The sequence below is a fragment of the Phaethon lepturus genome, unplaced genomic scaffold, assembly GCF_000687285.1.
Source record: "Phaethon lepturus isolate BGI_N335 unplaced genomic scaffold, ASM68728v1 scaffold55293, whole genome shotgun sequence".
Lineage (NCBI taxonomy): Eukaryota > Metazoa > Chordata > Aves > Phaethontiformes > Phaethontidae > Phaethon > Phaethon lepturus.
The window spans coordinates 4242-18500 of record NW_010532395.1 but is presented as its reverse complement, the minus strand read 5'-3'; positions in this window follow the sequence as shown (position 1 = coordinate 18500).

Genomic DNA, 14259 nt, shown 5'->3' with positions numbered 1-14259 from the left:
TACATTGTTCAAGGATAGGTTTTCTGCTGTCACTGGTGTGTTACTAAAACTCTTAAAGTAGCTTTTACTACCTTCATGTCTAAGTTTTCACTTGAGAGATTGAGCACCAATAAGCTCCTTACCATTTTTCTTGCAGAAAAATACAGAATTGGAGAATACAGCGTTGGAGTTGGTTCTTTCCCCATCCCCTATCAACATTAGTAATTCTGTAGTATGCCAAGCGGGATGAGGTCGTAGTTTGTTACTCTCAGAGTGACTTAGCAGATCTCTGAACAAGTGTTAATGATTTGGTGAAACAAAGCAATTCTCATGTGACCATGTTTCACTGAACTAAATTAGGACTATAGATCCACAGGATATTTTATGTACCACATCAATCATATAAAGGAGTACTTGTTTTGCATTATAGCAGTTGGTAGTCCAATTTCATATCATATGTAATTTTGTGCATAAGTATTTGCCACTTACAATGAATTCATTAGTTTAGTTGTTTCATGATACATTTCTAGCTTAGAGACATACTACATTAATTTTCCTGTATTCCTGTGATGACACTGGATGCAAAATCACATTGGTTTTTTTTTTCATTAAACCACTGATCTTTTTAAAGAGATACAACTATAACAGTCCTAACCACTTCATCTGACGACTTGTATCGTATTACAAAGTTCGGAGTTGAGTCAAAGAAAATTAGCATTCTTGCTGAGACCTAAACTGTCTTAAGAGCTTCAGAAGGAAGGAAGTACTTGCTGAATGGGATTAATTAAGTGTGTATATTTTGATTTCAGTTGGACATTCGTAGCCTCTTGCTGATGGTGTTTGCTGAGACATTGCCTCCTCTGAGGCACTTGAAGTTTGGTGATCAGAATCTAAGCCCCACACTGGTCCACAATACTGGCTTTAAAAGCCTATTCTAATAAAAAATTTTATACAAATTTAGCATCTTCACATTTAAATACTAAGTATTACTTTTTATATTTTTTTTGATTCAGTGTGCTCTTCAGTGGTTTCCATTCTGTGAACTTTCAGGCCAAAACATAGAAAACAGGTGCTATTTTCTTCTAGATCAGGATGAGAAAGAGTTGCAAGGAATTAGTGAAATGCACATGACAAGTCGTGGCAGTTCAGGGATAAATAGAAGATAAGTTGGGGAAAGTTGTATTTTGGTGAGATTTAGGCATAGTTTTAATAGTGCAAAAGTTTTCTATGAGAAAGCTGACTGAAATATTCTAAGAGTTCTCCCCTGAGAACCTGCAGAGGGATGCATGTGATTGGGCTACCTTGTGAGTACTTGAATCAGTGTTTTCAACCACTATTTTCCAAGCCCGTTATGACTGCATATTAGCACATGGAATAGCTCAACGTGTAATACAGAACTGTGTCTGGAGAGCAGCTAGTAATGGGCAAATGATACGGTTAATTCTGTGTTACATTTAAAGGACAGATGTCCTAACAGAGAGCAGCTTACCTGCCTTCCAGTGTAGTCATGAAAGCAGCTACTCAGGTCATGTTCTTTTGTAGAATTTGTCCTATCTGCAGGACAGATGTAGCAGCAGTGTGAAGCTGTAAGGTAAATGGACAAGTCATGATCTTCAACAGTGAAGTATCCTTTAATTTCAAGCAAAAGTTTTGTGTAAATTGTAGATTGACTTTACTTCAGCTAGACTGGTCAACAGCCACTACACCCTGAAATTTGCAGTGGAGTTAATTAATTTGTTCATTATTGCTAGATGATTTTGAGGAAACTTTATTAGCACTATCCCAACTGTCTTACTGGTTCAGTTTTCTTCTGTCTGGACCAATGGCTAAAGAGCACTTAGGCTAAGATTAAGCTAAATCTGTATGTATGACAAATAATGTTTTCTTTAGGATAGCGTCATAGTACAAGATGCCTCATGTCTAAAAATGACACTGTGCCATTATCAGTATGTTCTAAAGCGGAAGATGCAAATGAGTGGAAACAAGTTTCTTCTTTTGGAATAATGGGTTTGATTTTCAGTAATAAACCTTATCTCTCTGGTTTGCAGAGTGCAAACACTTTCCTAAAAGTTCTGATTCTTTTCAAAGTAACAACAAATGGTCTTTTCCCACACCTGTTCTACACACCTAGGATGGGCCCTCTGGAAATCTCCAGGCCCATTTATCCTAGATCTATTTTCCATCTGATATCATAGAATCATAGAATCTTTGGGTTGAAAAGGACCTTTTAAGATCATCTAGTCCAACCCCACTGCAATGAGCAGGGACATCAACTAGATCATGTTGCTCAGAGCCTCATCCAACCTGACCTTGAATGTTTCCAGGGATGGGGTGTCTACTGCCTCTCTTGGCATATCTAGAAGGCCATATACTAGATCTAGGACTCATCATGTTCTCCCCATTTTTATGCCAACTGGTGCTTCTTGGATTCTGGGGCTTTTGAAATTCTGAAGCTCTGGTGCACAGCAGTGAAAAAGGATTTGGTAGCAGGAGCAGTCAGTAAGGGCTGGTCACACTGGGCTGATATGCCAGTAACAAGGGTGCTCGTCCATTGCTTGCAAGGTCAGATCCCTTTGCTAGGGAGAGCTGTGCTACCCTTCAACAGAGCCTCTGGAGCACGTTGTACTACTTTAAGAGCGTGGTCAGTCAAACTTCACAAAAGTTGTGTGCCCTGTTTTCTTTCAAGCATTTTCAGAAGCAGATCTTTTCTGATGCCAGTCGTTTTGTTGGAGTATATGTTGAGTCAGTTGAAATGAGTAGCTGTGCTTATAATTGTACTACAAGTGCTATCCATTAATGTCAGGAAATGAAAACAGAAGGCAAGCATGTTATCAATAATTAATAACACACAAGAGTGCCTGGCATGGAGCCCCGAACTGGAAGTACTATTACAGTGCTGAAGGATATTTTATAAACTTCCATGTTTGGACGGAGCCTTAGACAAGTCACAGTCAAAGATGATAGTCATTTACAGATCAGTTATTCAGTTGTTTCTATGTTTTTATTATGACTCTATTATGAATTATGAGTGCAGTCCTCACTGTAAGTTTGGCTTGTCTGTAGAAGATTGAGAGAGGGCTAAATCCTAAATTCTGAGAGGTGTCTGCTGATTCTGCTGCTGTTCCCTTAACTATTGCAACACTTTCCATTCATAAATGTAAAAACCCCTTTCTTCGACTATTGGAAGTTTAGCTAAAGAGCTTAAGGTATTTACCACATGTTAAAAGAAATATTAGTATACATAGATATTTGCAATCCTGTCATGTCTTCTAGCTCTCCTTCCTGAGAATACTTACTCTAGTTTTTGTAAAGGGTATTTTTATTTAAATACTCTTTCAATTTCAGCTATGCTGTGGGCCTTTTCACGTAAGATCATACTCCTTGGATGGGAAAAAAGGAAAAAACCTGGTTTTAAATCAATGTTAAGCCTGCTGATAGGAATGATGGGAACCAGTCTGATGATACAAAATCCTTCAAAATGCCATGTCCTGACATACTGACAGTGCTTCCTGCCACCTGTGACAGCAAACTGCCACATCCTGGTTGTTCCCAGCATGGACCATGGCCCCTGTTGCAGCCCACCTCTGGAGTCAGGGGCTGGGTTCTCTCCAGCCAACCCAGAATCCTGGTGGGTGGAAGACCACAATGGCAGTTCCTAAATGGGTCATTTTATATTGACAAAATATGTGCAGAGAATGTGCTTAGAAGGACTGATCAGAGGAGAAAAGCAAGATTGACAGCTACAGTAAGGGACAGACTAATTCACTGACATTCACATCTTTGAAAAGCAAGTACTCCCACTGACATACCTTTCTCTAAATAAGAATGATGCTACTCCTGTGTCAGCATTCCCAGGGTAGCTGTGTTTGACAAAAGCGAGCGATATCCCAGTTTGATTTGGAGAGAACCTGCAGCATATGAGTACGAAAAGTATTTTGGTTGCAACTACAAATAAAATAGTTGTACATGGAATTCATCAACCTATGGAAATAAAAGCTGTTGAAAACATGAAAAGTTGTACATGAAATTTGGAGGGCATAGAAACACAACTCTTAACCCACACTGCTTTCTCACTTACCAAATTGTATCACAATTGCTGCTACTATAAATGTACATGAATATACAAAGAGTACCAAGAATTTTTATGATAAAACCCACACACAATCTTTTTTATATTTACATTAAAATGTGTATTCTGCAATATATGTGTATCATTTTGTATGATTTATTACTACAAAAGACAGACAAACCCAGTACTTCAGTGCCTTGCATATTTTAAACAGCTCAGCATATTAACTGGGGAAAAAAGTAAAGCCTGAAATCACAGGTGCCCCCAGAATCATGTAGGTTGTACTCCACTGGTTTTAACAAAGCTTTATATAATTGTTAAGGTTCTCTTCAGTTAAAATACATAAATATCCACAAGTTGTGGAATTAACTGAAAGCTGACAGCTTCTGAATTTTTGAGAGCATGCATGTCTTGAATTTGTAATATATTGGAATTTCTCTCAAGTGCATTATTTCAAGTGAACTTTGATTTATATATTCATATCTACGTCAACAGAAATCTCAATACCTGTCAAAAATACGTAACATTAAAAAAAAAAGCCAGTAAGTAATGCTTACATATTTGGAGATTAAAGTGACACTATTTTCAGATTGTCACTACAGTGCTTCTCATTAGAGGCATAAAATCTTTGTGTTACAGAAAGTCTTTACCAATTATTTTTACAAACATGGCCTTCCCTTCTATCATACAAATGAACTTGGTAATACTATCTTAAGAAAAACTTCTCTGAGGCTTTTATCACTTCAGACCATTATACGTTAACAATTTTCTGGTCATGAATCTGAAGTGTTTATGTTAACAAAACCAAAGTCTTGTTTGAAGTAACTGATATTTTGTATAATTTTTTGTACAGATAACAGACTCTGCATTTGTACTATAGATTATGTGGATTTTGTTTTATAATAAATACTTTTAAAATATTTGATTAGCAGCCCTTTATATGAGCAAAGCTGTTTCATCACCTAGAGTAGAGCCAGCCAGCCAGTATCACAATTGTTTTATATACATTTAAGATGAGGATAGTGTTGCTTTCTCCTTGTTTTTAATTTTAAAATGTACAATAACAGCAAGAGCAAGGAGGTGAAGAGGATTATTCTGAGAGCTGATTGCCTTTAGAATTACAATTATTAGCTAGATCTAGAGTTTACCACAAGTTTGTCAGCATCATGACCATATCAAAAATGTTACACTCCATAGGAATAATCTTTGTGTTCTGTCTAGACCAGATCAGATCTGCAGTTCTTTTTGTAATTGTGTGATATCTTTTAAGTTGTCACTATAGGATGTCTTTTTTTTTATCATGAACATACTTGAAAACTAGTTCCATTGACTCTTGATTTCTGCAGCCAATGGTGGTGATCGCAGATTTGTGAAATTTACCATCTTAAGCTAAAAGTCAAAATAATCTTTAATCAAGATATCCTTTTTCCTGTGTGCTGGTTAGATGAGACTCAGAATAAAGTCTTTCTAAGCAGTCATCAGCAGTCCTGGTGATGTCTAAAACCATTTCTTTGAATTTTTCCAGGGTAAAGAAATACACAATACAAACTCAGAGACATGCTACTGTTTCCTACGAAGTTCTTTCAGGTTTTGTATTGTACTGAACCAGAAAATGGAGAAAAAAAATTCCTCTTACCCACATCACATTACCCTTGCTAATAATGCTTAATATAAATGGACCCTGGACCAGCCATGTGATGACTGCCTAAGCCTAGTGATTTATTCCATCGCTATGATTAAGACAGATACATTTGTAGTTTGAGGGGAAAAAAAAAGAAGGACCTGGACTTCTGGTGCTGTGCACAGCCTGGAACAGGCCATCCATCATCCTACTGTGTTAGAAAAGTTGGACCAAATTACCCAGAAGAACAGAAAGCTTTTTAGGGTTTCATATGCCATGAAGCAGAGCAGCCCCACTCTTCTTTCCAGAACTCCTGGTTGTAGCTAGGCTTTCTCACCTGAGAAGATGCACAAGATCTTCATCTCTTGGAGTGGACTCTGACTGACACAGTGGCTGGTTGAAGGGAGGTGTTTGATACATGTATTCCCACACAATGAATACAGATTTCTGTATGTCATTTGCTCTTCCAGTGCCTTAATCCCAGATGTGTCAAGGTCTCTCTTGAAACTAGAGAAAACAGTATTTTCTTTTTGCTCCAGAAAAGCTTGCTCAGCTGTCTGGATCAGACTGGATCTTTGTAGTCTTACACTCCCACAGCTTACAGGTTCCTTAATACATCAATTGGGAAATACAGCTCTGTTATATCATTTGTCCCAATGGACTCTGAATCCCAGAAACTTGTGGTCACAGGGAAGGATGCCTAATCCTAGATCCACTGGTCCTGATCTTCTACAAAATTGCCCCAGCTGTTATTGTCCATGGCAGGGCAGCTCAAGGTTGGCTGATTCAGGGCAGCATCACTGTGGATTCAAGTGGATAACAAATGCATCTGGAAATGCTAGGAAGTGGCTAAAGTAGTCAAAACACATTCTGCCAGTGCATGGGTGACACACAGCTGTGCTGAGGAAAAGCTGATCCCAAATTATGCACCTGTCTGGGTCTCCTTCCATGCTTTATGCCAGCCCCAAAGCAATTAGGAGTGAAATGCTGCTAAACAGAGCAGTGTTGAAGCTATCTATCTATGTTATAGACTCTAAAAAAAGGTAACGAAATATGAGGTAACTGTGGCCACATGCTGTGAAAAAGCCCATGTAGAGTTACAGGGAGAGGAAAGTTCTTCATGTGAAACTAATGCTTTTTAGAACAGGTATTCCCCAGGTATGTTTGCCTGTCACCCACCTATGCTCTGAAGGGTTTTACACAGGTTGTTCTGTAAGTGAGAGGCCAGGGAATGGCGCTGCATGCTGCTGTGGAGAGCAGGGGGTAGGGAAGGGGATTGAGCACGCATGCTTCCACAAGAGTGAGTGACCACACCAGGCTGCCCACTTCTGCTAACAGCACAGAGCATCCTTGCTACATACCACAACATTTCTCCAAAGAGTCCAGGTGGTTGCTGGAATCTACTCAGAAAGCACAGATAGGAAGAGGTTTGGTGAGCACAGGAGCCAATGCTGTTGTGGTATTAGGCAGTATGAAAGGGCCCCTGCCTATAAAGACTGGAGACAAAGCTAGCATTCAGGAAATGAAGGCTTAATGAGCCAGGCTAATCGGTGGACTCTGAATATGTTGCAGAAATGAGATGAGGATAGTAACTGCAAGGAGTATTGCCAAATCAGCTGGCTAAGATCATAACTAACTACAGTATAGATAAGAACAAGCAATTTACTCGGGTCTGCCCAGTTTGGGTTTTTGATGGAGTCCTCATGGAACACAAGAACTGGAAGAGGGATGACAGGAGCAGGATAAGGTCTTGAATTTCCTCTTACAGTTAGTGATTAGCCTCCTGTCTGTAATTAACATGAATAGTAGGCTTGAGGCTAGAGTTGGCTTTTGATATAGGAAGATATCAACCGCTTGCATATATTCGGGACAGCCTGCAGACGCAGGATCTGGGCTTGCCCTAATTTTCTGCTACAATTTCCTAAAGGGAGAGCTACTTTGGCTGACTTAAGGGACAGCAACAGCTTTAATAATTTGTTACTTAGGGAGTGAAGTTTGTTACTGAACTTTGCATGGCCTAGAAGGGTATGAGAAGGACTCATGAGAACAAGGCCAATGCTTTCTCTTGTATTTTAATTTAGCTCATTAGGCTATTGTCATGGTTTAACTCCAGCCAGCAACTAAGCACAACACAGCTACTCACTCACTCCCCTACAGTGGGATGGGGGAAAGAATCAGAAGAGTAAAAGTGAGAAAACTCATGGGTTGAGATAAAGACAGTTTATGAGGCAAAGAAAAAGCCGTGCACACAAGCAGAGCAAAACAAGGAATTCATTCACCACTCCCCATGGGCAGGCAGGTGTTCAGCAATCTCCAGGAAAGCCGGGCTCCATCACGCGTAATGGTTACTTGGGAAGACAGACGTTCAGACTCTGAACGTCCCCCCACCCCCTTCTTCTTTGCCCCAGCTTTATATACTGAGCATGACATCATATAGTATGGAATATCCCTTTGGCCAGTTTGGGTCAGCCGTCCCAGCTGTGCCCCCTCCCAGCTTCCTGTGCACCTCCAGCCTGCTTGCTGGCAGGTCAGCATGAAAAGTTGGACAGTCCTTGACTGCTTAGCAACAACTGAAAACATCAGTACATTATCAACATTTTCTCATCCCAAATCCAAAACATAGCCTCACACTAGCTTGTATGAAGAAAATGAACTCTATGCCAGCTGTTCAACCAGGACACCTATCATTACAGGTTTGATTAGTGCTTAATTCTTAGATGATCTCTCTCTCTCTGAGATCTGAATTCCTCCTTGGTTGTAAGTAAATAAATTTAGTGCTTACATTCATTTTACTGTAGGCATTGTACTATACATAGGCAGTCACTAAAATAGAGAAGTATTCCAAATAAATAGAATTTGGAAATCTCAGGCTCCAAAAGTTGCAGTCAGTTCCCACATTATACATAGCCTGCAGCATTAGGAAGAGTTGGTATCCTTAGCTTCTCATTTCTATTGTAGGTTATAGTACAAAAAAGCCTGTGTGTTGGGAACAATAGAGTAGCAAGAGTTCAGTTGCTAGATTCCCTGGAGCTAGAGTTGGGAGAAATGCTTATGTAAGTGTGACTGTGCCCTTAGCTTCCCTTGCACAGCAGGTGTCTATCCTTTGCCTATAATTACAGGGAAGCAAGCATGTTTAGGAATTGAAACAATAAACTTACTGTTTGATTCAGGAGGTTTCTGGAGCCAGGAAGGGTGCCGACTGATAGTGGCAAGTGACTGGTCTCCTGAAGCTTTAGGTTCCCTAGCTCTACACTAACATAAATGTTGAGAACTAATCATAACCAAAAAAGCCCCCAAGAAAATAGTTCCCATTCAGCTCAATCCTTCTTTTTAACTCATGATATGCTACAGAAGCCAGCAATAAACTGAAGCCCAGGCGTTTTATATTTCTCAACCTGAACACTAATCCTATCCCTTACAGGAAGGCTGACAAGGGATCCTGGCAGAGAGGCAAGCATCTCATGGGCTCTAGCCCTCATCATTACCACTTTTCTCTGCAGTTCTGGCAGGAGTATCTGGGAAATACTGAAGTATAAGGTTAGGGGAGAGGTATGCAAGCATTCAGAGGACCTGTTTGTCACACAGATCTACCCAGTTTCTGGAGAACAATGTTTCCCATGTTTGTTCACATATAGCATTCATCACCCAGGTAGAATTAAACAGGGTTAGGGAAAGCTCAAATTTTGGGAATCCATATTGTAGAGAGCATACTGCTGTGTCTGAACAGGATTAGACAGTACACTTAAAATGAAAGCTAGACTGAATGGGAACCCAGTTCTCTTTACTAGTAGACCTGCTTGGAGGATCAGACCTGAAAAATCAGGAATTGGTGATGAAAGAGATTGAGAAATATGTGCATTCTCGAGCCCACTGTCCTAACTTGGGCCTTGTGAGATACAGTGTTCACTGGGACAAGTATTTTGTCTCTTTCTGTAAGTTGGTGTCTTTTTTCTACCTACAACTAAGGTTAGGTTCTGTGAATTGAGAACTTGAAGAGTCCAGTTTATTTCCAGATCCTGCTGGGTTTCTAGAGATGCAGCCAACAAGGAAAGGCTTAGAATCCCTGGGACCACAGTCTTCCATCTTGTTCCAGAAGTGCTTCTCAGAGGTCAGGCATTGTAAAGACAGCAACAGCTGTAGGGACAAAGGCTTCTCAGTCTTACAACAGAACATCAGATTTCATTGTTGTGACTTCAGTAGCACTTATGATTGCAGTTAAGGTTGGGGAACGAAGACTTGAAGAGGTGTAGGATGGCTTTCCAGCTTGCTCACAAAACAAAGGAGAGGCAGGTGTCAAAGGCACAGCATCTTTTCTTCCAATTTTGCTAAATAAAAGGTTATTTTTCATCTGGCTAAGGAAAAATAAGTGACAGTCATTTTAAAAGGAATTTTCACTTCCTTCATATGTTCTGTGTCATTCAAAGATGTTTCAAACACTTTGAATTACTTCTTTTGAAGATGGATTAGTGGTTTTTGTTGTTTGTTGTGTGGGTATTTTTTTTTTAATGGGAGTGGCATGTTCTTTCCCACATTCTTATGTCAAACACTTTTGGTTTTAAGAAATAGAATTCAACACGTTCCTAAGATTTACAACCAGACAGGATTATTCTATGGTATTTTCTCTGCAGAGGTGATATTCTGTAGCCTGTAATGTAAGAGATCAGACAATTCATACTTCCATATCACATGCGTGAACAGAAACATCTTCCCAAAATCAATGAAATCCTCAGTATTACCAACAATTTGTCTCATTTAACTGGAGTTTAATTACAATCAGCTTAAATTGAATATAACAATTGGCCTCTTGCCTTATTGGTCCCGTTTCTGTCTTTGTTACAAAGCCAGTGTCTATCTGTGATGTTTAGATAAATGCAAGTGAAGTGGTAAGCTCTGACAGGGTAACACTGAGTTCTCAGTATTAAAAATCACCTGTTTTCCAAAGGTCTCACTGCATCTCTGATTTAGTAGAAAGCAGATTAAGGATTTATGAGAATAATTAGTTCTGTTAGTTTGTAACTGTGGAGTAAGGGAGAATTGACTGTAGGACAAAGCATAGGGAATCATGGAATAGTTTGGGTTGGAAATAACCTTTAAAGGTCATGTAGTACAACCTGCCTGCAATGAGCAGGAACACCTTTAACTAGATGACATTGTTCAGAGCCCCATCCAACCTGACCTTGAATGTTGCCAGGGATGGGGCATCTACCACTCCTCTGGACAACCTGTGCAGAAGTTTTCACCACCCTCATTGTGAAAAATTTCTTCCTTATATCTAGCCTGAATCTACCCTCTTTTAGATTAAAACCATTACCCCTTGTCCTATTGCTACAGGCCTTGCTAAAAAGTCTGTCCCCATCTTTCTTATAAGCCCCTCTTCAAGTATTGGAAGGCTGCAATAAGGTCTCCCTGGACCCTTCTCTTCTCCAGGCTGAACAACACCAGCTTTCTCAGCCTGTCCTCTCACAGGAGGTGCTCCATCCCTCTGATCATCCTTGTGGCCTTCCTCTGGACTCACTCCAACAGGTCCCTGTCTTTCCTGTGCTGAGGGCTCCAGAGCTGGATGCAGGACTCCAGGTGTGGCCTCCCCAGAGTGGAGTAGAGGGGCAGAATCACCTCCATCGACCTTCAGGCCACGCTTCTTTTGATGTGGCCCAGGTTATGGTTTGTCCTTCTGGGCTGCAAGTGCACATTGCCGGCTCATGCTCAGCTTTTCATCCACCTACCCGAAGTCCTTCTCGGCAGGGCCACTCTTGATCCCTTCACCCCCCAGCCTGTACTGATACTGGGGGTTGCCCCAACCAAGGTGCAGGACCCTGCACTTGGCCTTGTTGGACCTCATGAGGTTCACACAAGGGCCCACTTCTCAAGTTTGTCCAGGTCCCTCTGGATGGCATCCCATCCCTCAGGTGTGTCAACTGCAACACCCAGCTTGGTGTCATCTGCAAACCTGCTGAGGGTGCACTCAATCCCACTGTCTACCTCACTGATGAAGATATTAAAGAGCACTGGTCTCAATACAGACCCCTGAGGGACACGACTCATCACCGATGTGTATCCAGGCATTGAGCCATTGACCACTACTCTCTGGATGCAACCATCCAACCAATTCCTCATCCACCAAATAGTCCACCCATCAAACCTGTATCTCTCCAATTTACAGAGAAGGATGCTGTGGGGGAGCATGTCAAAGGCCTTACGAAAGTCTGAACAGATAACATCGGTAGCACTCCCCTTGCCCACTGATGTAGTCACTCCATCACAGAAGGTCACTAGGTGGGTCAGGCAGGTTTTGCCCTTGGTGAAGCCACGCTGACTGTCTCAAATCACCTCCCTGTCCTCCATGTGCCTCAGCATAACTCCTAGGAGGATATGTTCCATGATCTTCCCATGCACAGAAGTGAGGCTGACAGGTCAGTAGTTCCCAAGGGTCCTCCTTTCTACCCTTTTTAAAAGTGGGTGCAGTGTTTCCCTTTTTCCAGTCTCCAGGGACTTCACCTGACTGTCATGACTTTTCAAATACCATGGAGAGAGGCTTGGCAACTACATCAGCCAGTTCCCTCAGGGAGAAGACATAAAACAAAAATGACAAGGAAAGACACTGGGTATCTATAAGATAGGTTCCTTAAAGACCAGTCAGGTAAGTCAATAGGCTGGAGAGAGCTGACAGTACCCCAAGATATGCAAAAAACATCCATCTGAGACAAAAGCCTGCGGTTATGGCAGGATTGTTCTGCCAAAAAAAACATAACTTCTCCCATTTCAAAGACTAGGAACACACAGACAAAATACTTACTTAAATCTGCTTAAGCATTTAACATTTTAAATAATAATTTCAGCAAGTTGCATGTATTTAGATAGTGAGCTTCTTAGTAGAGTGATTTCTTCTTCCTCTCCATCTTTGAAAGAATGCTCACAAATTAACAGCATGATGTAGTAAAAACAGCTCGTATTCTCTCACAATTTAATACTTCTAACAACAAATGACGTATTTGTAAAGTCTCTGGGTGTCAACAATATTTGGAGTTACAGAAATGAGAACCTGCATTTGGATTTCAAAAATCTCTAGCATCATGGCATATGAAACCCATTTTTGGAGACAGAAAAAAGGCTGGGGAGGGGGATGAAACATGCAAGTAGGAAAGAACAGATCTTTTAACAAAAATCAAGTTACCGGGATCAAAAGGGCAAAACCCAGCTAGGCCAGAAATCTACAACCAACCACCCATGGACCAAATGTGGTAGTTCAGTAGGTACAGGACTGGCCTGTGCCATGTACAGGTATACAGGGGTTCAATGATTTGCCCAAGATTGGGTAAAAGAGGAAGAACTGGAACAGAATCCAATCTCCAGGGTCCTGATGCAGAAACATGATCGCTTCTCCTTTTGCTTAAAGGCTGCATCAGTCTTGTTAGAAGAACCATTTCACACTGGCACAAGCAGCAGGGGTAAATCTGTGAACACCACAGAGGGTGTCCACTGGTGGGATTTAAACCCCACAAGTGGTTTCAAGTGATCTTTAATAAAACTTCCAGTGTGGCGTTCAGTCTGGAGAAGGACAGCGGTAGAAAACTAGTTGTATGAAGCTCCTAGGAGATGTCAACATGTGTCAGTAGGAGTCTTACTTGAAAGTGGAAATTTTATCAGTAAATTCTGTAAATCTTTAAACATCGCAAGACATGGAAGGTTCAAAGTACATCACCCTTTAAAGTCTCATCTGCAGCAGGATAGATACATTCAAAGGTCAGTGCAGAGCTTCCCTCCTGACTGGCTGTGACACCTGGCAGTATCTGTTGATGTGGTGGGTTTTTTTCTTCCTAAAGTTTGCTAATTGGAATGAAGAATTTCCTCCTCCTCTTCAGGAAGTGTAGGAGTATTTTTTGTTTGTTTGTTTTCATTTCAGCTTTTCCTTTTTGCTGCTCTCACTATCTGTAATCAAAGTTGCCAAGGGAAGCCAAGCTTTCTGTTCACTGTCTGCTTAGTTACCTAAACAACAGCAAAAGGAGTTAACGGCAGTTTAATTCCTCCTGACAGTCTTATGTGTGTTAACACGACTTAGGACAAGCCAGTGGCACATGGTCTTTGAATGTTCAGTACCATTGGTAGCACTGCAAGCCAAGTGACTTAGTGGCTTCATTTTGTGATTGATCAGGATCTGTGACCTTACTTCATAGGTTGCATCACTTTTGTATTTCTGCTGGCTTTCCTCCCTTCATCTGACACGGAGATAGGGCAGATTGCCTCTATCTATGCACACCGTCTGGTCCCAGGGACCCTCAACTTTCAGCTCAAGGCCACCAAAACAGATGCTGGCCTTTTCCTTATAGAGCTCTCCATGATGCAGCAGGATCCAGCTGGTTCATGCAGGTTGGGCATCAAAGATGCACCTGCTTAAGCAAAAGCACCATAGAGATGATTTGTGATGGTGCCTCTGCTGTCAAGGTGCTAGAGTTCCAGGTGACTTCTATTAAAACACAACTGCAGTGACCAAAGATTATCTGACCTTGAAGATTTCAGGTTAAGAAGTACCAAGAGTAAACTGCCCTGCCTCCAGTGTAGCAGACAACTACTCATTTCAAGTGTTTGAAGTAGG